A 24,420-nucleotide genomic window follows, 5' to 3' on the forward strand; every position below is an offset into this window, starting at 1 on the left:
AGTGCCTGGAGTACATACCTTTTGCTCTGCTAAAGAAATATTGGTGTGTGTGTGTGACACTGTTCTCAATCTCCTAAAGCATTTGTAAAGGTGAGTAATGATTCATTTAATATAGATAGAGACTTGTATACTCTATGGTTTTTTAATGTTGCTTTGTGTCATGCTTTTTGACAATGCTTGGTAAAAGGTTTTTACTGCATAGAGGATTTGTATTTTGTAAAATTGTGAAGTTTCAGTAGTGACATGGAATGCTTGTACATAGGACCTGTGCTGTGTTTCTTAAATGTGATGTCAAAAACGATTTTGGGGAAAATGAATGGCTTTTACATTTTTTAGAAGGAATAAATAATGTCTGCATGCTTAAAGAAATAAATTTGACCCTTTCACAATGATGTTACATGTGTTAACTCAGTGTAGGAAGCACATTGAGTTTCTTTGCATAGAGGAATTGTGGGGCATATTATCAAGGAGGTTTATCTCTGCTTTTTTGGCTTTAAAAGCCAAGAAAGCGGAGATAAAATTATCTCCCTATTACCAAGCTGTCGCTAACACCAGTTAGCGACAGCTAGTAGGAGATAGCGACCATCTTGGGCCCCACTTTGCATGTCAGTGATATTTATCACTAATGACATGCAAAGTGGGCGTGCCAAGATGTTAGCGACTGGAAACAGTCGCTAACATCGCTATCTCCTATTACCAACTTTTAGAGATATTCGCGCTAGTTGCATTCTAGTGCTGTTTTACAGCTTTCTGCTTTGCTCTTACTCCTGGATGCACAGCCGAATCAGGGCTGACTCTACAGGGCCACGCTCGAGCAGACGGCGGTGGACATTTTGGATAGGGACAGTATAACAACAGACGCCCTTTGCTTCGCGCAGCGAACGCGCACAGCGGGCGCGCCATAGTCGCGCCGGAGTCCAGCCAGAGTCCTGCCCGTCTGCGCTCGTCCGCGCCAAGGACGAGCTGGACGGCTGGTCCTTGGACTCTGGTAAAATGCCATCCCCCCATTGCAGCTATTCTCCTCGCGATCTGTTGGCTCTTAAACCTTGTAAAAAACGCTGCTCTCACTCCTACGAACCGGACGACTTTTTGCTCCCACCTCGCTGTGGCTGTTACCTTTCGTCAAGATCTCCCAACCCCGCCCCCATCTGCCCTACCCCAGAACACCCCGTCACATCTAGTTCTAATATAGTAGAAGTAGAGGGCATCTTGGTTAATGCCCGCTCCCTTATCAAGAACAAGGTCATGTTTAAGGAGATGGTACTGGACAGAACGCCCACTCTAGTGTTTGTGACCGAAACCTGGGCTAAGGACTCTTCCGACCCTGATCTAATTGAGGCTGTCCCGGAAGGTTACTGCCTGGCCAGACTTGATAGGCAGGGACGAGTGGGAGGGGGGATAGCGATCCTTTACAAAGATCACTTTCAATGCCACATAGTACCCATGACTGACTCTCCTGACAGTTTTCAAGCTCTTTATTTCACAATAAAGGAAGAGCAACGCCCCTTCTTTAACGGTATCCTAATTTATCGTCCCCCCGGCTCGAGAACCCACTTCACGCACCACCTTCTTCAATCTCTTGAACCCTTTTTTGGCCAAGATAATTTCTCCATCCTGGGTGACTTTAACTACCATCTAGAGCGGCACAACCTTTCTGACACCTCTTGTCTCACTGAGGCCCTAGAATCTTGCGGGCTTACGCAACGTGTCACGGGAGCCACTCATCGTGCAGGACACACCCTGGATGGCATCTTTTCCAATGACCCCCGTTTGACCTCCAAGGATCCGATCCATCTTTCCTGGTCTGACCACCTGGCGGTCCCTTTCTTTCTGAAACACCACAGGGTGAACCCCCGTAAACTAGGGAACCATACAATAGAAACTACTAGAAATTTCAGGAATATTAATAGCAATTCCTTCGTGCCCTGGGCTGCAAGCCTTGCTATCACCGGCCTAGATAGCGTACAGTCTGCAGTCGCTCACTTTGAACAGGTCACTACCAAGGCCCTGAATCAACTAGCCCCAGAACAATCCCGGCGCCGCGCTAGAAAGAGACCTTCTGCCCCCTGGTTCTCCAACTCCCTTAGGCTTCTCCGGCAAGAAGTGAGGAGAAAGGAGAGGCTATGGCATGCTAGTTGGGACTTCAAGAACAAGGAAGCTCATCGACTTCTTGTTAAAAAATACAAAGCTGAAATTGTGCAGGCTAAACAAGAATACTTTGTGACCGCGACCTCCTCGCTCTCTTCCCCGAAGGAACTCTTTAAAACTGTTGACTCCCTGGTCAGATTGCAAGCCCCTGACCCCGTCATCCCTTCGCAGGACCTCTGTGATAAGATCGCCTCCTTCTTCCACTCTAAAATTCAGGATATCCACCTAGCCCTCGAGGAACAAAGAGATGTTCTCAGTGCATCTACACCCAGGGTAGAGACGAGTTCGATCATCACTGAAATCTCCCCACCATGCACTCTGGACGCCTTTCCCCCGCTGGCCTTGCAAGATCTTGAGCTACTGTTAGCCAAGACTAAGTCTGGTTCACCTTTGGACACCTGCCCACTGAAAGTCATCAAGCAGTGTAGGGAGACCCTCTTACCACCGCTGCTAGAGATAATGAATCTAGCTATTAGAGATGGCATTTTCCCTGCAGAGTGGAAGAAGGCGGTAGTAAAACCCCTGCTGAAAAAGGCCTCTCTGGATCCGGGGATCCTAAAAAACTTCCGGCCTATTTCCCTGCTCCCTGCTCCTGCGAAGATGCTTGAGACACACCTTAACAAGCATCTCGCTGCCTTTGTAGAAAGCTCAGGATGCTTAGACTCCTCCCAGCATGGATTCAGGAAAGAATTTAGCACCGAGTCAGCCCTCACCATCGTGCTTGACAAGATCCGCACGACAGTAGATGAGGGCCAGACCTCTCTCCTGGTCCTGCTAGATCTAACTGCGGCTTTCGACACCCTCTCCCCCTCAATACTTGCATCGCGGCTGAGGGAGGTGGGGGTGAAGAACGCAGCTCTGGATCTCTTGACCTCCTTCCTCACGAGGAGGGAACAAAGAGTCAAGCTTGGGGAGTTTCTATCTCCATCCCGTCCTGTGCTATGTGGGGTTCCTCAAGGGTCAGCACTTAGCCCGACCCTCTTTAATATCTATGTTACCCCACTAGCCAAATTAATAAGATCATTCGGGATGGAGGTAGTCTCGTATGCAGACGACACTCAAATCCTCGTCTCTCTTCCCCATTCAGATGAACTAATCGCCTCCAAGTTTAGATCGTGTATGGAGGCGGTTGGTAACTGGATGATCCAGAACTCTCTGAAACTGAATGGGGAGAAGACGGAGGTGATGGTGTTTGGGGGGAAAGAAAACATCTGGTCAGCCAATTGGTGGCCTGACTCTCTTGGAACGTGCCCTTCCCCCACATCTTCTGCAAAAAATCTCGGGGTGCTAATAGATCCTGCCCTTGACTTAGGCAACCAGGTGAGCAGAACCATTTCCACCTGTTGGGGCCTGATTCACACCCTACGAAGGGTCAGGAAATATCTTTCCCTCCAGGCAAGAAAACAAATAGCTGTTGCTCTTATTGGCTCGCGTCTGGACTATTGTAATGCGCTGTATGCTGGACTTAATAAAGGACAGCTGCAGCGCTTACAGGTAGTACAAAACGCCATAGCCAGATTTGTCCTGGATATCCCTAGACGCTCTTCGGCCACTGCAGCCAGGAAAACGCTGCACTGGCTGCCGGTAGAATATCGTATCCGGTTTAAGGTCCTTTGTATGACCTATAGAGCCATCGCCAAAAAGAGCGACACTGGAATAGGATCCATCATCTCCCACTATGTCCCCCGAAGGAACCTGCGCTCCTCTGGAAAACTGCTTCTGGCAGCCCCCCGTGTACGAAGAGCCAAATGGGGTGGCAGAGCCTTTTCCACCCTTGCTCCTAAGTGGTGGAACGAACTTCCTCTGGATCTGAGATCTCTCCCGTCCCTACAGAACTTCCGTACTGCCTTAAAAACCTTTTTCTTCCGCCAAGCATATGTTTAGGTCCTTATGTTCTTTCCTGATCACTCTTTTATCTTTTGCTAGGCGCCTTGATACCTGCGGGTTTTTGTTCTTGCGCATTATAAATCCTCTTTCAATTCAATTCAACGCTAACACCTGCCCTGAGCAGTTCTTAGCCATGTTAACCAATGGGAGGTGGATAACATGGCTAAGAGCATTTGCTCGATAATGCATGAATATCGCTGACTTTTCAGCGATATTCATGCATTGCGGCCGTTTTTTATCGCATTTGCGATAAACCTTGCTAATAGCAAGGTTTATCTGCGATAAAAATCGCCGATGTGCGGCGATAATTTTTGTCTCCTAACAAGTTAGAGACAAAAATTATCTCTATTGGTTGGTAATATGCCCCCGTATTTTGTGAAATAGTGAGGTTTCAGTAGTGACATGGAATGCTTGTACATTGGACCTGTGCTGTGTTTCTTAAATGTGATGTGAAAAACGATTTTGGGGAAAATGAATGGCTTTTACATTTTTGAGAAGGAATAAATAGTGTCTGCATGATTAAAGAAATAAATTTGAACCTTTTACAATGATATCACCTGTTTTACCTCATACTAGGAAGCACATTGAGCTTCTTTTCTGTTGGTTTGTGTCATGTTTTTTGATAATGCTTGCTATCAACATTTGCAAGATAGAGGATTTGTATTTTGTAAAATTGTGAAGTTTCAGTAGTGACATGGAATGCTTGTACATAGGACCTGTGCTGTGTTTCTTAAATGTGATGTCAAAAACGATTTTGGGGAAAATGAATGGCTTTTAAATTTTTTTAGAAGGAATAAATAATGTCTGCATGCTTAAAGAAATAAATTTGACCCTTTCACAATGATGTTACATGTGTTAACTCAGTGTAGGAAGCACATTGAGTTTCTTTGCATAGAGGAATTGTGGGGCATATTATCAAGGAGGTTTATCTCCGCTTTTTTGGCTTTAAAAGCCAAGAAAGCGGAGATAAAATTATCTCCCTATTACCAAGCTTTCGCTAACACCAGTTAGCGACAGCTAGTAGGAGATAGCGACCATCTTGGGCCCCACTTTGCATGTCAGTGATATTTATCACTAATGACATGCAAAGTGGGCGTGCCAAGATGTTAGCGACTGGAAACAGTCGCTAACATCGCTATCTCCTATTACTAACTTTTGGAGATATTCGCGCTAAGCGCGAATATCTCCAACGCTAACACCTGCCCTGAGCAGTTCTTAGCCATGTTAACCAATGGGAGGTGGATAACATGGCTAAGAGCATTTGCTTGATAATGCATGAATATCGCTGACTTTTCAGCGATATTCATGCATTGCGGCCGTTTTTTATCGCATTTGCGATAAACCTTGCTAATAGCAAGGTTTATCTGCGATAAAAATCGCCGATGTGCGGCGATAATTTTTGTCTCCTAACAAGTTAGAGAAAAAAATTATCTCTATTGGTTGGTAATATGCCCCCGTATTTTGTGAAATAGTGAGGTTTCAGTAGTGACATGGAATGCTTGTACATAGGACCTGTGCTGTGTTTCTTAAATGTGATGTGAAAAACGATTTTGGGGAAAACGAATGGCTTTTACATTTTTGAGAAGGAATAAATAGTGTCTGCATGATTAAAGAAATAAATTTGAACCTTTTACAATGATATCACCTGTTTTACCTCATACTAGGAAGCACATTGAGCTTCTTTTCTGTTGGTTTGTGTCATGTTTTTTGATAATGCTTGCTATCAACATTTGCAAGATAGAGGATTTGTATGTTGTGAAATAGTGAGGTTTCAGTAGTGAAATTGAATCCTTGTACATAGGACCTGTGCTGTGTTTCTTAAATGTGATGTGAAAAACGATTTTGGGGAAAATGAATGGCTTTTACATTTTTGAGAAGGAATAAATAGTGTCTGCATGATTAAAGAAATACATTTGAACCTTTTACAATGATGTCACCTGTGTTACCTCATACTAGGAAGCACATTGAGCTTCTTTGCTGTTGGTTTGTGTCATGTTTTTTGATAATGCTTGGTATCAACATTTGCAAGATAGAGGATTCGTATTTTGTGAAATAGTGAGATTTCAGTAGTTGAATTGAATGCTTGTACATAGGACCGGTGCTGTGTTTCTTAAATGTGATGTGAAAAACGATTTTGGGGAAAATGAATGGCTTTTACATTTTTGAGAAGGAATAAATAGTGTCTGCATGATTAAAGAAATACATTTGAACCTTTTACAATGATGTCACCTGTATTACCTCATACTAGGAAGCACATTGAGCTTCTTTGCTGTTGGTTTGTGTCATGTTTTTTGAAAATGCTTGGTATCAACATTTGCAAGATAGAGGATTTGTATTTTGTGAAATAGTGAGGTTTCAGTAGTGAAATTGAATGCTTGTACATAGGACATGTGCTGTGTTTCTTAAATGTGATGTGAAAAACGATTTTGGGGAAAATGAATGGCTTTTACATTTTTGAGAAGGAATAAATAGTGTCTGCATGATTAAAAAAATATATTTGAACCTTTCACAAAGATGTCACCTGTGTTACCTCAGATTAGGAAGCAGATTGAGCTTCTTTGCTGTTGGTTTGTGTCATGTTTTTTGATAATGCTTGGTATCAACATTTGCAAGATAGAGGATTTGTATTTTGTGAAATTGTGAAGTTTCAGTAGTGACATGGAATGCTTGTACATAGGACCTGTGCTGTGTTTCTTAAATGTGATGTGAAAAACGATTTTGGGGAAAATGAATGGCTTTTACATTTTGGAGAAGGAATAAATAGTCTCTGCATGATTAAAGAAATAAATGTGAACCTTTCACAATGATGTCACCTGTGTTGCCTCAGATTAGGAAGTAGATTGTGCAGATGAGGTGAGGCATGTCCAGAGGGACAGAGGAGGTGAGGCCTTTGTTCAAGACTGTAGTGGGAGAGAGGCCTTTCCTGGGGATCATAGGTGGTGAGGCCTGTGTCCAAGAGTGCAGTGGACTAGACTTCATGAAGCCTATCCCCCACTGCACTCTTAGACACAGGCATCACCTCCTCTGCACCCCTGGACAATCCTCACCTCATCTGCAACCCTGAATAGACCTTAACTGATCTGCATCCTTAGACAGGCCTCAGCTTATTTACCCTCCTGGACATGCGTGACCTCATCTGCACCCAGTTACCATCAATTATACCCACTACATTGAGGCCTGTCCATAGGACACAGATGAGGTAAGGGTTGTCCAAGGGTCAGAGGAGGTCAGTCCTCTCCACTGTACTCATGGAGACTGAATGCTTGTTCATAGGACCTGCGCTCTGTGTCTAAAATGTTATTTAAAAAAACGATTTTGGTGCAAATCAATGACTTTTAGATTTTTGAGAAGGAATAAATAGTGTCTGCATGATTAAATAAATATATTTCAACCTTTCACAATAATGTCACCTGTGTTACCCCAGATTAGGAAGTAGATTGTGCAGAAGAGGTGAGGCATGTCCAGAGGGACAGAGGAGGTGAGGCCTGTGTTCAAGACTGTAGTGGGAGAGAGGCCTTTCCTGGGGAGCATAGGTGGTGAGGCCTGTGTCTAAGAGTGCAGTGGAGTAGACTTCATGAAGCCTATCCCCCACTGCACTCTTAGACACAGGCCTCACCTTCTTTGTACACCTGGACAGACCTCTCTTCCACTACACTCTTCAATACAGGCCTCACCTCCTCTGCACCCCTGGACAATCCTCACCTCATCTGCTACCCTGAATAGACTTCAACTAATCTGCATCCTTAGACAGGCCTCAGCTTATTTACACCCCTGGACATGTGTCACCTCATCTGCACCCAGTTACCATCAATTATACTCAATACATTGAGGCCTGTCCAGAGGACACAGATGAGGTAAGGCTTGTCCAAGGGTCAGAGGAGGTCAGTCCTCTCCACTGTACTCATGGACACTGAATGCTTGTACATAGGAGCTGCGCTCTGTGTCTAAAATGTTATTTAAAAAACGATTTTGGGGCAAATCAATGACTTTTAGATTTTTGAGAAGGAATAAATAGTGTCTGCATGAATAAATAAATATATTTCAATCTTTCACAATGATGTCACCTGTGTTATGTCAGATTAGGAAGTAGATTGTGCAGATGAGGTGAGGCATGTCCAGAGGTACAGAGGAGATGAGGCCTGTGTTCAAGACTGTAGTGGTAGAGAGGCCTTTCCTGGGGATCATAGGTGGTGAGGCCTGTGTCTAAGAGTGCAGTGGACTGGACTTCATGAAGCCTATCCCCCACTGCACTCTTAGACACAGGCCTCAACTCCTCTGCACCCGTGGACAGACTTCTCTTCCACTACACTCTTCAATACAGGCCTCACCTCCTCTGCACCCCTGGACAGTCCTCACCTGATCTGTAACCCTTAATAGACCGTTTGCTTATTGTCATTGCTTTGTTGTTTGGTAATAGTGGTCTATAATGTGTTATTTTTTTCTTTACCACAGATTGAAATCAAGATGCCAAGCGGAAAAAATCAAAAACAGCAACGGAATTACAGCACTCCTCTACAACAAATACTTCAAAAAACAGGAAAAAAGCTCCTGGTAAAACAACTAAGTCTTTCTTACGGAACATATGTAGATAAAAAAAAAATGTTGGTGAAAATGTGGTTAAAGAGAAGGAGAGAGTAAATTTGAAAAGGAAGGAGAGGCCCCCCAAAAATGTTACTACTGGAGCAGGAGAGAATAATATGTATAGGAATAGAAGGCAGAATCAGTTTAGAGACATTCGTAAACGAATGTTTCACAATAGGGTGGTTTTAAATTTGTTAAAAAACATTAGGAAAGGTAAACAGAGAGCTGCTTTTTATAAGAAAAAGAAAAGTGTAGAGAAGATTGTTGATCAGGCTTTTGAAGTTAAGAAAAAATTATTTATTTTAATAATCAATAGAATTAGGACACTTAACAAGACAATTGATGTTTTCAAATCAAACAGTAGATGGAAAAGAGTAATTAATCGGACTCATTTTTGTAAAGTTTTTTCAGGAGAATGGATGCACAGTTCAAGTTGTGAGCCATTTTTTAATGAGGAGAGTTACTTCCAGGAGAATGATTTAGTGCATGCAGTTGACACCAGTGGTCGAGCATATGAGGTGAAAGACGGTTGTCCGATTGAAAAAGAGAAACTTGTGCCTAGAGAACCAGAAGAGGTGTTAACTGATGAAGTTTTAGGGAGATGTACTAAGGGTCCAGTGTACACTTGGAAGTGTAGTAGTATTTGTAGTGTGCGACAGGAATCAATCGATTTGTTTTGTAATTTCTTACGTACATATAATAAGAAAAGTCTAAAACAGAAAATTAAGATGTTGGAAGACTTAGATCCTTGCAGAGTGAGAGAAAACACAGGTTTGCAATTCACTGGCTTGTTTTTCTAGAAAAGTCTGTCAGAGTGTTTTTCATCATTTTAGGATGTTAGCAGTGCATCATAACAAAAGGAGGAAATTAGTGAGAAGGTTGTATTATGCAAAAAGTCCAGCACTTAAGCTTAAACAATTAAACAGTGCTATTTTGCATGGAACTGAATTAGATGTGAAGAAGATTTGTGAAGAAATTGAGATTTGTTATTTAGGTGAAAAAGAGGACAGTGTAGAAATTGACACAGAAATTCAAGGTAATGTGGAAGACAATGTAAGGCCGAATTTTACTTGTGTGTGTTGTCGACTAACTCATTATAAGCATCAAACTAGATTAGTTGATTTATACGTAAAAAGTAAAAAGATAAATAATTATGAGTGGAAGGATTTTGCAACTTATTTGTGGGTGGAGAATTCTTTTGATTTGAGTTCTGATCAGCGTATTTGTAAATATTGTTATGATAAATTAAATCAAAACAGAATGCCTGCTAGAGCTGTTCATAATAATCTGGAGTTGGTAGACAGTCCTCCTGAATTGATGGATTTAAATACATATGAGTCTATTTTGATTCAATGTGTCCATCCTTTTCAGGCAATTGTTCGCATGGAGCCTAAGATAGGGAAATTGCCTCCTTCAGATTTACAGAGAGGATTAAAGGGAAGAGTTGTTTATTCGCCTCTAGATTTCAAGAAAAATATTGATAAAATTGGTGTAGAGAAAGTGGAAGAGGAACCTCTGGTTATTCTAGTTAATAGGGTTCCGACAAAGAGTAAGACAATCTGGCAAGATTTAGTGGATGTTAGGAAAGTCAAAAAGGCAACGTTGTATTTGGTAAAAAATAATGAGTACTACAAACATGTATGTGTTGGAGCAGAGGAAACAGCTGCAGATGAAGACAGTGATTGTTCAGCTGGCCAAATTGAAAAAGTTGATGTGTCTAGAAGTGAAGAACTATATGAACATTATACTGTTCATCCTTTGCATTCCAAAGAAGAGATGGGGAATGCAATTGACTTGTTTCAAATGAAAGCAGCAAAAGGAAGTCCCATTAGTGTATGGGAAGAAAGTTTGGAAGCTCGTTGTTTTCCACATTTATTTCCAACAGGTCGAGGTGGACGATATGATGATTGACCACTTCAAATTCCTGCATCTGAATATCGAACTTTAAGATTATATGCTGAAGATCCAAGGTTTCGTCAATGCATTCGATATTTGTTTCATCTACTGTATGAAAGTGACTTGTCTGGGCTTTCTTATGCAGTAAACCATATACTGAAAAGTGGAGCACATCTGCAAAATGTTTCGGCGAGGGACTTTATGGAGAAAGTCAATCTTCAAGATAATATTTTGGAATCTCATTTAATCAATCTCATGGCATGTCAGCGTGGTACAAATGAGTATTGGTACCGTCGTCATGGGGAATTGAAATGTATGCTAAGAAACTTAGGAACTCCTACATGGTTCCTCACTCTTAGCTGTGCTGAGTATGCATGGGACGACTTACTTCAATTTCTACGAGAGGCAAATGCAAATATACAAAATATAGAATTCAAAACTGCTGGAGAACTGTGTTCTTTGGATCCAGTGAATGTATGCAGATATTTCAATCATAGATTTGAAGCTATGATGTCTTTTATTACCAACAAAAAAATCCTCCCCTTGGAGAGGTTTTGGATTTCTTTTGGAGAAAGGAGTATCAAGCGAGAGGTGCTCCTCATATACATATGTTGTTGTGGATTAAAGATGCACCCAAATTTGGAACAGATTCGGATGAGACAGTGATGAGCTTCATTGAAGAGTATTCAACATGTGCTGTTCCGAAAACTACCGAAGAAAACAGTTTAAGGCAACAAGTTTTACGCTTTCAATCCCATCGTTGTGGAAAGTACTGTCGTCGAAAATTCAGAAACAAGGACAAGTTCTACACAAAATGTTGTTTCGTCTTTCCACGACCAGTGATTTATAAAGGAAGAGTAAATAATTTGATGTCTTCTCTGCGACATACTGTGACGAGGAAATCACCAAAAAATAGATACAATTTAAAAAGAAACGAAGAGTCCAAGTACATCAACGACTACAACCCAGTGATTTTGTCCATGTGGAATGCTAACATGGATATTCAGTTCGTTGCTGACAACACTATTGCTGTGGCTCGATATGTGAAGTCTTACATCACAAAAAAAGAAAAGACAGAACTGAAGGAAATGTGGGAGGATATTTCACATGAAAAGAGTCTAAGCAAAAAATTATACAGTTACAGTCTGAAGATGTTGTCACATCGAGAAGTTGGAGCATATGAATGTTCTGATCGATTGTCATCAGCAAGTCTATATGCCAAATCTAGAACCATCATTTGGGTGAGTCTAGGTCTTGCTGCGACACGAAACCGAATTTTGAAATCTGTACAAGAAATAGAGTATTTGGCAGAGAAAGAACCAGAAAGTACAGATGTTTTGAAGACAAACATGTTGGATACATACTATCCAAATAGAAGTCCTTACCTTGAGAACGCTTGTCTCTATGAAGTTCTGCAAAGATATATTTATAAGAGGAACATCAGAGAAGATATCAATAATGGAATATATGCTGTCATTGGCTGTGAAGGATGTCCAGTGTAGCAGAGAAAGGCCATTTGATTAATCATCGAAAAATGAGTTGCGAAAATCCAGAGAAAAGGGAATTTTACTATGTAGCTCTTTTGCAACTCTTTAAGCCATGGCGTACAGAAGAGGAACTACTTGGAGATTATCTCTGTTACGAAGATTCTTTTAATGCAACCAAGGATACCATAGAATGTCCTGTTTTTCCAAATTATCTGCAAATGTTGAACGAAGAAATAGAGCAAGAAGCCACAATTGCTGTAGAGATTGCTAGAGACAGGTCTCAAGACAGACAGAGTTCTGCTTCATTGAGTCAGGATCCACTTGGAGGACCAATTATTCAAAATGAAGCTGCCACTGCCATGGATGAGGTGGAAAGAGCTATGGAACAAGATCAAGATGATGTAGTTAACTTAGAAGATTTGGTGAAACAACTAAACCTTGAGCAGAAACAGATATATGACGAAGTCACAGAACAGATTGAACATGGATTCAGTCATGAGAAAAAAGAGTGCTCTTGTACATCATTTAAGCCTGTCCGACTGTACGTGAGTGGAGAAGCGGGAACTGGAAAACGTTTTCTGATTAAAGCAATTGCAACTTATCTGCAGAAAAGGACTGAATCACCGCTGTCTTGTGTTGTTACCGCTCCAACTGGGCTGGCAGCTCATAATATTAAAGGGATTAGTTTACATCGTTTACTGATGCTACCAGTCGAGCATGATAACAAATTGCAATACCACAAGCTATCTGGAGATGCGTGTTCTGAAGTTTCCAGAGTCCTAAAGAAAATGAAACTTCTTATCATTGATGAAGTAAGCATCGTCTCAAATCTAATGCTTGCTTTTTTGCATTTGAGAATGCAAGAAATTCTTAGAACAGAGTATGATGTGTTATTTGGAGGGAAACACATTATTGTTTTTGGAGATCTACTGCAGTTGACTCCAGTGAAAGGACAACCAGTGTTTAAAATGGTCACGCATGAAGATACCAGGAAGTGCCTAGGAAGCATTGGAAACGTTAATATATGGTTACATTTCAAATATGCAGAACTACTTCAAAATATGCTACAGGCAAAGGATGAAGATTATAAAAATATTCTACAAGATGTAAGAATCGGAAAAGTAAGTGAGCATGGGAAAGAAGCTTTACATGCACGATTAATTTCAAATTTGTATCCAAATGAAAACATTCTTCCAGAGAATATTTTTAAGAAAATTAACGAGAACAAATCTGGGATATGTTTGATGCCAACTCTGAAAGAATGTTCCATTTTCAATAACAAAATGTTAAAGTTAGAAAATGAAGAGATTGTGAAACTGGAAGCTACAGATAAAATAGAGCATATGGGAGCAACAATTATTTTGTCAGAAAATTTGAAATCAAAATTGGATTCATTAGAGAAGACTATATCCAAAACTGCTGGTTTTGAAAAGACTCTGAATGTGTGTTTAAATTGTCGTATCATTTTGCGAAGGAATTTAAATGTTGAAAGAGGTCTGGTAAATGGAGCAATGGGTCATGTTTTTCATTTTGTAAATTACAAAAATAGAGATGGAATTGAAATTTTAAAAATTAAATTTGATGGCATTGACGAAATAGAACACATTTGTCGTTGTTCAGCTAGATTTTTGCTTGTGAAAGACTTATATGTTCGCCGAAAACAGTTTCCTGTTTGTTTGGCATATGCGGTGACAATTCATAAGTCTCAAGGTTTAAGTGTAGATAGTGCTGTGGTGAACATTGGAAGTTCTGTGTTTAAAGAGGGTATGGCATATGTGGCATTATCACGAGTCAGAACTTTATCAGGATTGTACTTGATTGAGTGTGATGAAACAAAGATTTGTGCAGATCTAGATTGTGTTAAAGAATGCAATAGGTTAAGAAGAGAGTATGCTCCACATTTGCCTCAATATCCTCTGTTTGAAAAACGTGTGGTAGGCCGAAAAAGAAGAAATGAGAATAATTGCAGTGAGGTAGTAGCAAAAAGACAAAAAGTAGATGAAACTGTAATTGTAAGCAGAAGGAAAAAGGATTCTGTTGAAGATGTTGTTGGATTTCAGTTTGAAAACAGTTCTGGTGTCAACTGCTATGCTGATGTAGTGGTTAATGTTGTTTTTTTTCTTCAAAATTTACAAGAACAGATTGTTGAAAATCGGGATCAAACATTCTGCTGTTTATTGAATTCTGTGTTTGAGAAATGTAGCAGTGATAGAGCAAAAATAGAAAGTGTTTCAGAAATTCGAAATCTTCTAGACATATGTTCTGGTCAAAATCAATTTTCACAGAATATTCAGCAGAATTGTCAGGAATTTTTAATGTATATGTTTGATGTATTGGAAGATGAAGGTGTAGATATAAAACATCTTTTTAGCCTTTCTTATCAATGGCAGCATGACTGCGACAACTGTAGTTTATCAAGTAGTACTACAATAGACACTGAAAGATTTATATATTTGACTTTACCAGACTGCAAATCAGTGTCTTTTAATAATCTAGTTAAAGCAGCTGATCACAATATGGTGTGTACCCAATGTAAGTCTGCAAAGCTGTCCACATTATTTATACAAAATTATGGTCAGTATGTCATTTTAATGTTCCAACAATGTAGATCTGATGGAAGTAAATTGACAACTTCTATTAAAATTTCGTGGCTTCTCAGTTATCAATATCAGGAAGAACTTTTGCAACTGTAGCTATTATTTATCATGACGGTCCCTCAACAACATCAGGGCATTACACATGCTACTTAAAATGTCGAAAAGGTTGGAGTAACTGCAATGACACTCATTTGACTTTCAAACAACGTTTGCCTTTTGACTTAAAAAATTCATACCTAGTGTTTTTAGAACCAAAATTTAAGTAAAGGTAATTGCCCTATGAAGACGGGAGCAGTAAATAAAAGTTAGTTTGCTGTTTAAAATTATATTGTGAGTAAAAGCGATGAAGATAATATAAAAATTATAGTTCTCATAAAGGTACAGTAAGTGGATCGCATATTAAGTGATATCAGTATTATAGGAAATGTTCAACATGAGAGAGCCAGAGCTGGAATTATGAATATTTAAATATTGTGAAAATGTTGTTTGAGCCTTTCTTTCAGAACGTCGGGAAAACGGTAATTTTAGAATTTGTTTTAAGTAATTTGAAAATATACTGATACATCTGACACTATTTGGCCTTATGGAAAAGTGAAGGAATGAGCAAAGAGTCATGACTGAACAGAAGGAGTATATGAAAACATTGAAACATATTTCAGATGTTCTTGGAGCTTTTTTTCTAGAGAGTCGATGAAATGGAATTTTTAGTGAACAGCAGAGTACCTTACAACGTAAAGGACCTTCATGATGTACTATTTGGCCTAAAGGAAAAGTAAGTGAATCAAAGATTAGTGTACATATGTGATTTGTAAGTTTATATGTTTTTTTTTAAACACAATCTTTTTGATTGTGTTTTTTTTTTCCCGCTGTCATATGATGAATAGTTTGAACTCACTGTTTTTAGTGAAATTCAATATGTTCTGAGAACAGCAAAAATAAACTATCTAACATGTTGTATAAATTATTCTATAGTTTGTATTGTGTAATTTATATTGTATTCCCATTGTCTCACACTCACTTTCCTTTTTTTCTCTCTCTTTCAGCTCTCTTTACTCACTCACACTGTCTTTCTCTCACTCTGTTTCACACCCATTCGTTTACTGCACTTCTTTCACAACCCCTCATTTCCATTTCAACTGTCTGCATCCCCTCTCTCCCTTGCACCACTTTTCAGCTTTCAGTCTCTCTGCTTTACTTCCCTTTTCCGTCTTTTCCTCCGTTGCTGTTTTAGTAATTCCTCTTTACTGACTCACCAGTATTGTTGCACTTTATCACTATAACTCACCCACTCTCCCTCGCTTATCTTTGTTTGCTCCTTTTTTACCTCTTCTCTCTATTTTCCGTTCACTACCTGTATGTCCTCAGTCCCTCACTCTCCTTGTGTTTTGTTCACTTGTGTTTATCTACCTTCTATCATTTCTCTTACAACAACTTCACTGCTCCTCTCTCATCGTTCTTCACCCCATTTCTTTTAGTCCGGTTCCATTACTACCCCTCATTTCCTATCTTTCAATGTTCTTCTCTTTACTTTCATCACCGAATCACTTTCATTTCTGTCTTCTTCTCTTCCTCTCTGTCAGTGAATCTTTATGCCTTACTCTTAGTAATTTGCTCTCCTTCTATTTCTTTAACCCTCTTTTTGTCCTTTTACATCACTTTATTTCCCTTTCTGTGTCTTTCACTCGTACTTTATTTCTTAATACACTGTTATGATTTTTAACCTCTTCATTTGTATCTTTTATTTTAAAATATATATTTTACTAATTATAACTTATTTTTTCTTCTCTCTTTCACAGATACAAAGTGTAGTAAAAAAATGTAATTAAAGTTACATTAATTATAAGGTAAGTGTGACAAAAAAAATGTAGTTTGTCATCACCCTTTCCTTTAACCTCACTATTATTCTCTCACCCTACCTCACTCCTGTTTCCTTACTCTGCTTCCTTCACTTATTCTTATCCTCCATGTTTACTCCCCTTTCCCTAACTCCCCTCGCACATTCAACTTCTTTCAGTCCCCCTGCTTTACTTCCCTTACCCTCTGTTCCCTTCCTTTGCTCCCTCACTCATTCCCTTTCCCTTAATCATTTACTTTACTCCTGTCACTCCTTCTCTCAGTCCGTCTGTCCTCACAGTTCCTCAGCTCCGTTCCCTCTCTTTGTCTCTCTTATCGTCGCTGTCTCTCTCCCCTCAATCTGTCAATACTCTTTCGTCATGCTCACTCCCTACAACTCACCCACACTCAATCACTTACCTTTGTTTGCTGCTTCACTCACTCCCTTTCAGTCACTCCTTCCTTTACTGTCTCTCTCCTTTCTGTCTGTCACTCCCCATATCTTACCCTTATTCACTTTTATCCACCCTCTTTTACCGCTCTTTACTTAGAGTCACTTCTCTTTTCTAATCCTCCCTCACTGTTTTACTATCTAATACACAGTCCCTTTGTGTTGTTCCCTCTAGCTCTCTTTCTCTTAACATAACTCTCTCTGTCCCTTTCCCTCATGCTCACTCCTTCATTCTTTTTTTTTCTTTTTTTTTTGGTGCGCGCCCCGGTACGCGTACCGGGGAGCGTGCCGTTACGCGTACCGTTGAGAAAAAAGAATGACAGAGATTTTTAAAAATGTGTTTTTTTTAATAAATTAGAGGGAGTTCTAAAAAGAACTGTTTTTTTTATTCTTTTTGTTGTTTTATATTTTTTTATTTTTTTTTGAACATTTTTTACTTTTTTTGGCTTTTCTGAACAGTTTTATATTTTGTTTGTATTTTCTTTGGGGAGAAACAAAAAACAGGGAATTGAAAATGGCTCAACTGGAGCACAAAAAAAATCAGGAACAATTATGGTTTCCTCGGGCATTTTTGGTTATCCATAGCAACATTAATTAGTGTGATGCTTTGCTGACCATAATTAATTGTTTTGTTGCAATATATACAAACAATTTTGTAATCCCCAAACTTTGTTTGTATATTTGGGACCGTCTCCCTTGCCTCTGGACCCGATGGAGTGGGTTCTTTGGATGTTGAGGGTCTGGATGTTGATTGGGGTAGCTTACTGCAGAGGTCCCTTACCTCTGCTGCAGAATAGTTGTTAGGGTGCAAACGCATCATGTGCCGAATCATAGTATGATTCCCAAAGGAATATTTTTTGTTAGGGTTCCCCCTGGACAGCTCAGCACCACAGATCAGACAAGTCACCTTCGCAGCTTTGACTTTTTTGAAACCCCTTGGGATTTTGTAAAACTCCTATATGAAGTGCTCTTTTGGTTTGTATGGGGGATTATCTTCAGACAGGAAGTGCCTTGTCTGTTCCTCCTCTTCATCATCCTCCTGCTCTTCTTCTTGACCACCAATGTGATCTTCTGGTGGTCTTTTTGATGGTGGTGGTGGTGGGGCAGATGCTCCAGCTGCCGATATGACTGTAGCCATCTCTGTAAGGAAAAAGCAGGTCTTCCTCACTCAAATAACAAAGTGAGAATGAGGAAAGAAGGTGGGGGCTTTGATCATTTGGAAAACAAAACTGTTCTGAACCACTGAAAAGTGTTATTTTCAAGTCACATGATCCGGGCTTTCATCATTTGGAAACCAAAACTGATCTGAACCAATGAAAAGTGTTATTTTCAGATCACATGACCCGACGCGCTTACGCTACGCGCCCCGGTGCTTACGTTGCGTGATCGTATGCGGTCGGGTGCTTCCGGGTGCGGTTACGCCGTGCGTCATATGACGCATCACGCGGCTACGCGATACGTCACGATGTTGTTTTCGTTCACGGCAATAGCGCTAACGGGACGCTCACCGGTACAAGCCCTGGGGCACGCCGTAACACTGCGCTCACCGGTGAGCGCATCGGTACGCGCCCCGGGAGCGCTCCGGGGCACAAAAATAAAAAATAAAGATAAATAAACATAAAAAAAATAGTATTACATAATTATAAAATATAAAATTCATTATAAAAAATATTGCATTTCATACCTATAGAGATTTGCTAATAAAAAAACCTATGAAATTCACTGAAAAAACCATAGGTTTCACATCAGTTATAGTTAGGAATTAGCATTTAAAAAACCTATGAAATTCACTGAAAAACCCATAGGTTTGACACCAGTTATAGTTAGCTGGAAATTTTACTCGCATAAAACCAATGAAATTCCCACGTTATAGTTAGTTGGACTCACTATAACTTGCGCGTGCAATGCACTGCTGATGACGTCACATATTACATCACTCATGACATGGTCAGTGACATCACTCATGACATCACTGATGACACCATCCTTGTGACAGAGTGACAGACCTCTTTTCACTGTAATGTAACCCTTAAAACACATATTCAAAAATAGAAACTTAAATTTTCAAAAAAATTGAGATACCCATAACAGTTACAACAACCAATTCAATAATTCCACCATCTATATACACATCCACTCATTGACCAACAGTTCTATATAGTCACTCATACATATACTCACTCATCATATGTAGTGATACACCTATACATCCTGTTACACACCGACAGTCATCCAAAAGATACTCTCACACATACTCACACATGCAAATAAACTATTGAACATCCATTTATTTGCATATACAGCTATATACACACAACCACCTTACTTCTAAGGAAACTTACACATACTTACTCTCTTAAACAATCACTTATAGAAACACATACTTATTTAAACAGGAACTCTTACAATTTCTTACTCTCACATATACTCACTTATATACATCAATACTCACATATATTAGATTAAGATATATGTAGTTACTGATAAAGACACTAGTGAGACAGTCATTCAGTCACTAACACACACATATATACACTCATCCACCCATACAGTCCTGCACATATGCTGTCTTCAAAACACATACAAACAGAGAGTCAGTCACTCATGCATCTATGTGCTAAGTAATACCCCCACCAAACCATACAAACACTCATACTGATACTAAGAAAAACATCTAATAACCCATATACCTACACATGTAGCTACTCACCAACCCATGCAGCCACTTATACACAAAGTGAAACACTAATCCATATATTTAAATACTCACTAATATATGTATTCACTAAGATACACTTAATAAGCAAGTTAACCAATCAATTTCTTTTTAAAAAAACATCCATGTAAACACTTATTTAAACATTTATTCTTCCATCAACTTTTACATATACACATATAACACATAATTATTTTTCAAAAATACACACATTCACTGGATGGTGTCATCAGTGATGTCATGAGTGATGTCACTGAGCATGTCATGAGTTATGTAATATGTGACGTCATCAGCAGTGCATTGCATGCGCAAGTTATAGTGAGTCCAACTAACTATGACGTGGGAATTTCATTGGTTTTATGCAAGTAAAATTTCCAGCTAACTATAACTGGTGTCAAACCTATGGTTTTTTCAGTGAATTTCATAGGTTTTTTAAATGCTAATTCCTAACTATAACTGATGTGAAACCTATGGTTTTTTCAGTGAATATATATATATATATATATATATAGATATAGATATAGACATAGATATAGATATAGATATATATATATATATATAACACTCGAGGCATTGTTTTCTTCCTCCTGCTGTTTTTCTTTGAGAACTCAGGAACTGTTTCACAATGTTATGCAACGTTATTGAATATTACAGATATACTGAAAAATACAACAATGTAAGGTCACAAGCATCTTAGGTGGTAAGGCACTCAATCAAAATTGAAATCCAAAAGAGCAAATGAACTCTTGCACTTAGACTCCTGGGTGTTGATGTAACTGCAAAAGGCTATCAGGCCATCCCACACATAAACTCAAACAAGACGCAGCTGTGCTCATTACCATAGGTATGAGACCGCACCTCCTTTCCTGCACTCATATCCACCCCTAGTGCACTCAGACAAAGACATGGCCATGCTTTCCTCGCAAATAGGCATTCTCTGGTCCTGCCATGGCCCCAGGTTGTGAAGAGGTCAGAGGAATTTCTAAACACCCAACAAGACTCAGCAGTGAACAGGTTTAGCTGAATCAACAGACAGGTACATGAAAATGCATTTGGAATGTAGGTAAATCGCTAAAGGCACTTGAAACATTGATGTTTTATTTACTGCTTCACAAATTCAACTTCTTGGGAGTGGCAGGGTTAAACGTTTTTTTGAGGACATGTTGATTCTGATTAAATACATTCTTTTAGTCCTTTTCAGGGCGCAGCTTCCTAGTGTCCTAGTGGATTTTTGTAGGTTTTGATCTCTAGTCAAGGGCTGTGTCTGTTCACTTAACAGAGTATTTCATAGACAAAATACATATTAAAGAAACTGGCAGTTCAAAATTAACAAGCAAAGTTAGATCCTGGAATAGCAGGTATTAATCTTCTTTTAAGTACCATACATGGAAACTTCTAGAATGTCTCTTTTTCTCTAGTGATGGCAGGCCAGCAGAGGATTTGGTGGCCTACATCTCACAAAGATGACACACATCTTGTGACTACCCAGCAGTTTTCAAAGTGTCTAAACCGTTACAGATAAGAACATAGGCAGAGCTAACTTTCTTGAGTATAGCACCAGTAAACTGGTGTTAGTGGAAGACAGAGGTAGGATCTGAGTGCAATACTGTATGAAAGACAAAAATACACCTGGAACTCTTCAGTAAATGAACACATGACAATCCCAACATTACCTAATAGGCGAGCATATTCTTTTTCAGTATATTACACATTGAACACTATACAAACATACATTGCCGTAACTGTGAGAATTGAAATATGAAAGGAATTCTATGAGAAACATGTGAACATCAACTTACATCAATATAGTGAACCACATCAATCATTAAATAAAACAAAGAAATAAGAACAAAAGGGGCTACAGAGAAAAGTATAAAAGGTCCTTTTATAATGAGTTACAAGTATTGGTATGTAAGTCCAACCTGCACACATAATTGGACTGATAACTAAGCAGTCTTTACAAGAATGTATTAATGAAGATTGTCCACATCCCAGAAAAAAAATCCATTCCCACCAAGCATTAACCAGTGATAGTTTTACATCCTACCAATTTGAAGTAACTGATTTAATCAGAGTAGAAATAAGAAAATCAGGTTTAAAAGAATATGGTTTGTAGATTAATATAGGAAACAATGCCATTAATCGGATTTTAAATATTTGCTTAATATTCCAAACCTCAGACCAACTTTAAAAATAATAGGACAAGTGTACATTATATGTTGCGGATGTAGCAGTTTTAAAATGCCAACAGAGACTAAAAACATTGAAATAGAGATAAATAGCGATATAAGATAGCCAGAGAGGCTATCTTATATCGCTAAAGGGCAAGGATGAGCATAATTTCTTTTATACACTTTAGAAGCTATATGTCCAGTTTGGCTAAACAGTTCTTTATCGAACTGCATATTACATAACTTAGCAGAAGGTAATAAATCCGAATAAGTATTAAGGATGGTATTCCAGTGTTATTTATATTTAGGAAATTCAGATTACGGTAAATGGTACTTAGGGGCTGATTAGGATGGCGTCATACTTTCGCCAGACCGCCATCCTATTGGAGGTGGGACTGCCCAATAGGATGTCGGCAGTCCCGCTATATGGCATTAGGATGCCACTGCCTCCATGAAGGTTGCAATGCCTATATTTTGCATTGCGGCAGATGCTGCTGGCTGCAGCAAACACTGCAGTACAAAAATGGGATACTGCACATATCTCTGCACTACGAGGGAGGCACTATGCAGAGCCTGCCACATGGTGTAGGGATATCTAGGGGGGCACCACAGGTGCTCCCCAGGTCCCATTTCTGAGGGCCAGGGCGCAAAGGGGGGCACCGGGGCCCCCAATGTCTCTTTCCTCCAGCCTTCTCGTGCTGGGTAAACTGCCATAAAACTCCCGGCGGGTAGGGACAATATAATCCCTATGGCTGTGCCTTGCAGGCACCTACATCATTGTAGTGATTGTGGCTGTTTCCGAAGCACCGATGGGCACATTGAGTCTGTTGAATGTGTGGCGGTCGGTCTTTCTGACCGCCATCTAGCCACCTGCCATTGTAATATGGCGGGCGGTAAACTGTGTTACGATGGTGGTGGGACCGTTCCCGACGGGCTGTTGGTGCTGGTCCCGCCATCATCCTAATCAAGCCCTTAGTGCTTAATTTGTCAAATGGATAGAAGACATTTCCTTGACAAATATCAGTGATATAAAAAATACCAGCATTAATCCATGAGCTTCAGAAACAAGTGTTTGTTCAATTTTAGTTTGGGATTAAACCACAGGAAAACTTTTTAGGATGAATTAATGTTTTTTTTTTTTTTTTTTTTTTTTGTCCTCATATATGCCACCAGAATATGTGTGCTCTAGGTGGGCCCCACTGTTGCCTCTTATACTGTTGTTTTTCGAGTCCGCCCTGGAAACAGTATCATAGCAGACAGGGATCCCCAGAGGTAGGCTGCTTTCCTTATCCTACTCCTCCAGGCCTATTTTAGGCACCCTAGGCCTGGAAGAGGACAGGACCGACACAACCTCTGGCATAATCACAGGACCGCTCACCTATTTATCCAGACCATCAATTTAGACCAGACATTCTCAGTGTTAGCACTAGTGCCAGCCAGATCCATTTTGCATACTTCCATTATATATTTCAAGCATGCTGCAAATCTCGGAGGAGACACCGACTTCCACTCCATACAAATTTGTCTCCTTGCAATAGCTATTATGTAAAAAATAAACTGAGTATCCAAACTATTGATATTGTAGTCTTTCAACAAACCAAAAAAGATGAGTCGGCGAGAACAAATAATGGTTGTTGAAAGTACATCACCCACGAAATCCGTAATCGCTTTCCAATAGTCTTGAATAAGTGGGCATTCCAAAAAGATATGGATATCATCAGCTGCGTTATAATTACAACGGGGACAGTAATAGTTGTTTCGTGTGATCTTATGCAGCTTGGCCGGTGTCCAATAAACTCTATAGGCCGTAAACAAGTGGTTGCGTCTTAAATTGGCTGGTTTAATTAACCTCTGGGAAATAAAAAAGGAATCTAGCCATCCTTTGCTGACCGCTTCAGGTGGCTCAGATATACAGTTTCCCCATAACTTTATTATCTCCGAATGCATTTTACTCTCCTCTTCCTTAATCGTCAAATTGTACCAGAATAAAAGCTCTTTTACCCATTTCCCCTCTCTACCAATTGCATCAAGAATATCTGTATCTTTCTCCCTTTGCATATTTTGACTGGACCACCAGGCGGATAATTGGTAGTATTTAAACCTTGTCACCTGTCCATCTGTGAGTTGTACTAAGGTATTCCAACTTACAAGGCCCAAGTCTGCCCAAAGATCCCCCCATTTTTTTAACCCAGCTGTTTTCAAGGGTTGTGACAATTGGTCCTGAAGGCATTGAGGAGTGCCAGGAGAGTCCCATAATGGGGAGTGTGTATGGTAATAAGTAATATCAAATATTTTCCTAATGAACCCCCAATTTTTTAGTGCAGTCTGTAAGATTTTTAGTCGAATTTAAAAAAAAAAATTCTGGTCTCCAAACTTAAATAAAAAATAATCACGGTCGTGAGGTAAATCAGTTAATAAAGCTTGAAATAGGCGCCCCTGTGATGATGCATCTAACTCATTTGCAAAAAGCCTAAAGTTTTTGAAGTGAAATGCGTGACAGTATGACAAAAGATCGGGGAGGGCTAGCCCTCCTATTTTTAGACCCCTCCTCAATTTCTTCCATGCAATTCTTGTTGACTTACAGGCCCATATAAAAGATCCAATTTTACCCTGTAGAGTATTAATGTCTTTCAGTGAAAATGATAAGGGGATG

At 39.7% G+C, this 24,420-nt stretch overlaps 1 pseudogene; it reads left to right on the forward strand.

Moving 5' to 3' along the window:
• Positions 1–24,420, forward strand: part of LOC144823208 (homeodomain-interacting protein kinase 2-like) — a 117,937-nt pseudogene that overhangs the window by 75,207 nt on the left and 18,310 nt on the right.

This window comes from Lissotriton helveticus, chromosome 3_1, assembly GCF_964261635.1.
Source record: "Lissotriton helveticus chromosome 3_1, aLisHel1.1, whole genome shotgun sequence".
NCBI classification, from domain to species: Eukaryota; Metazoa; Chordata; class Amphibia; order Caudata; family Salamandridae; genus Lissotriton; species Lissotriton helveticus.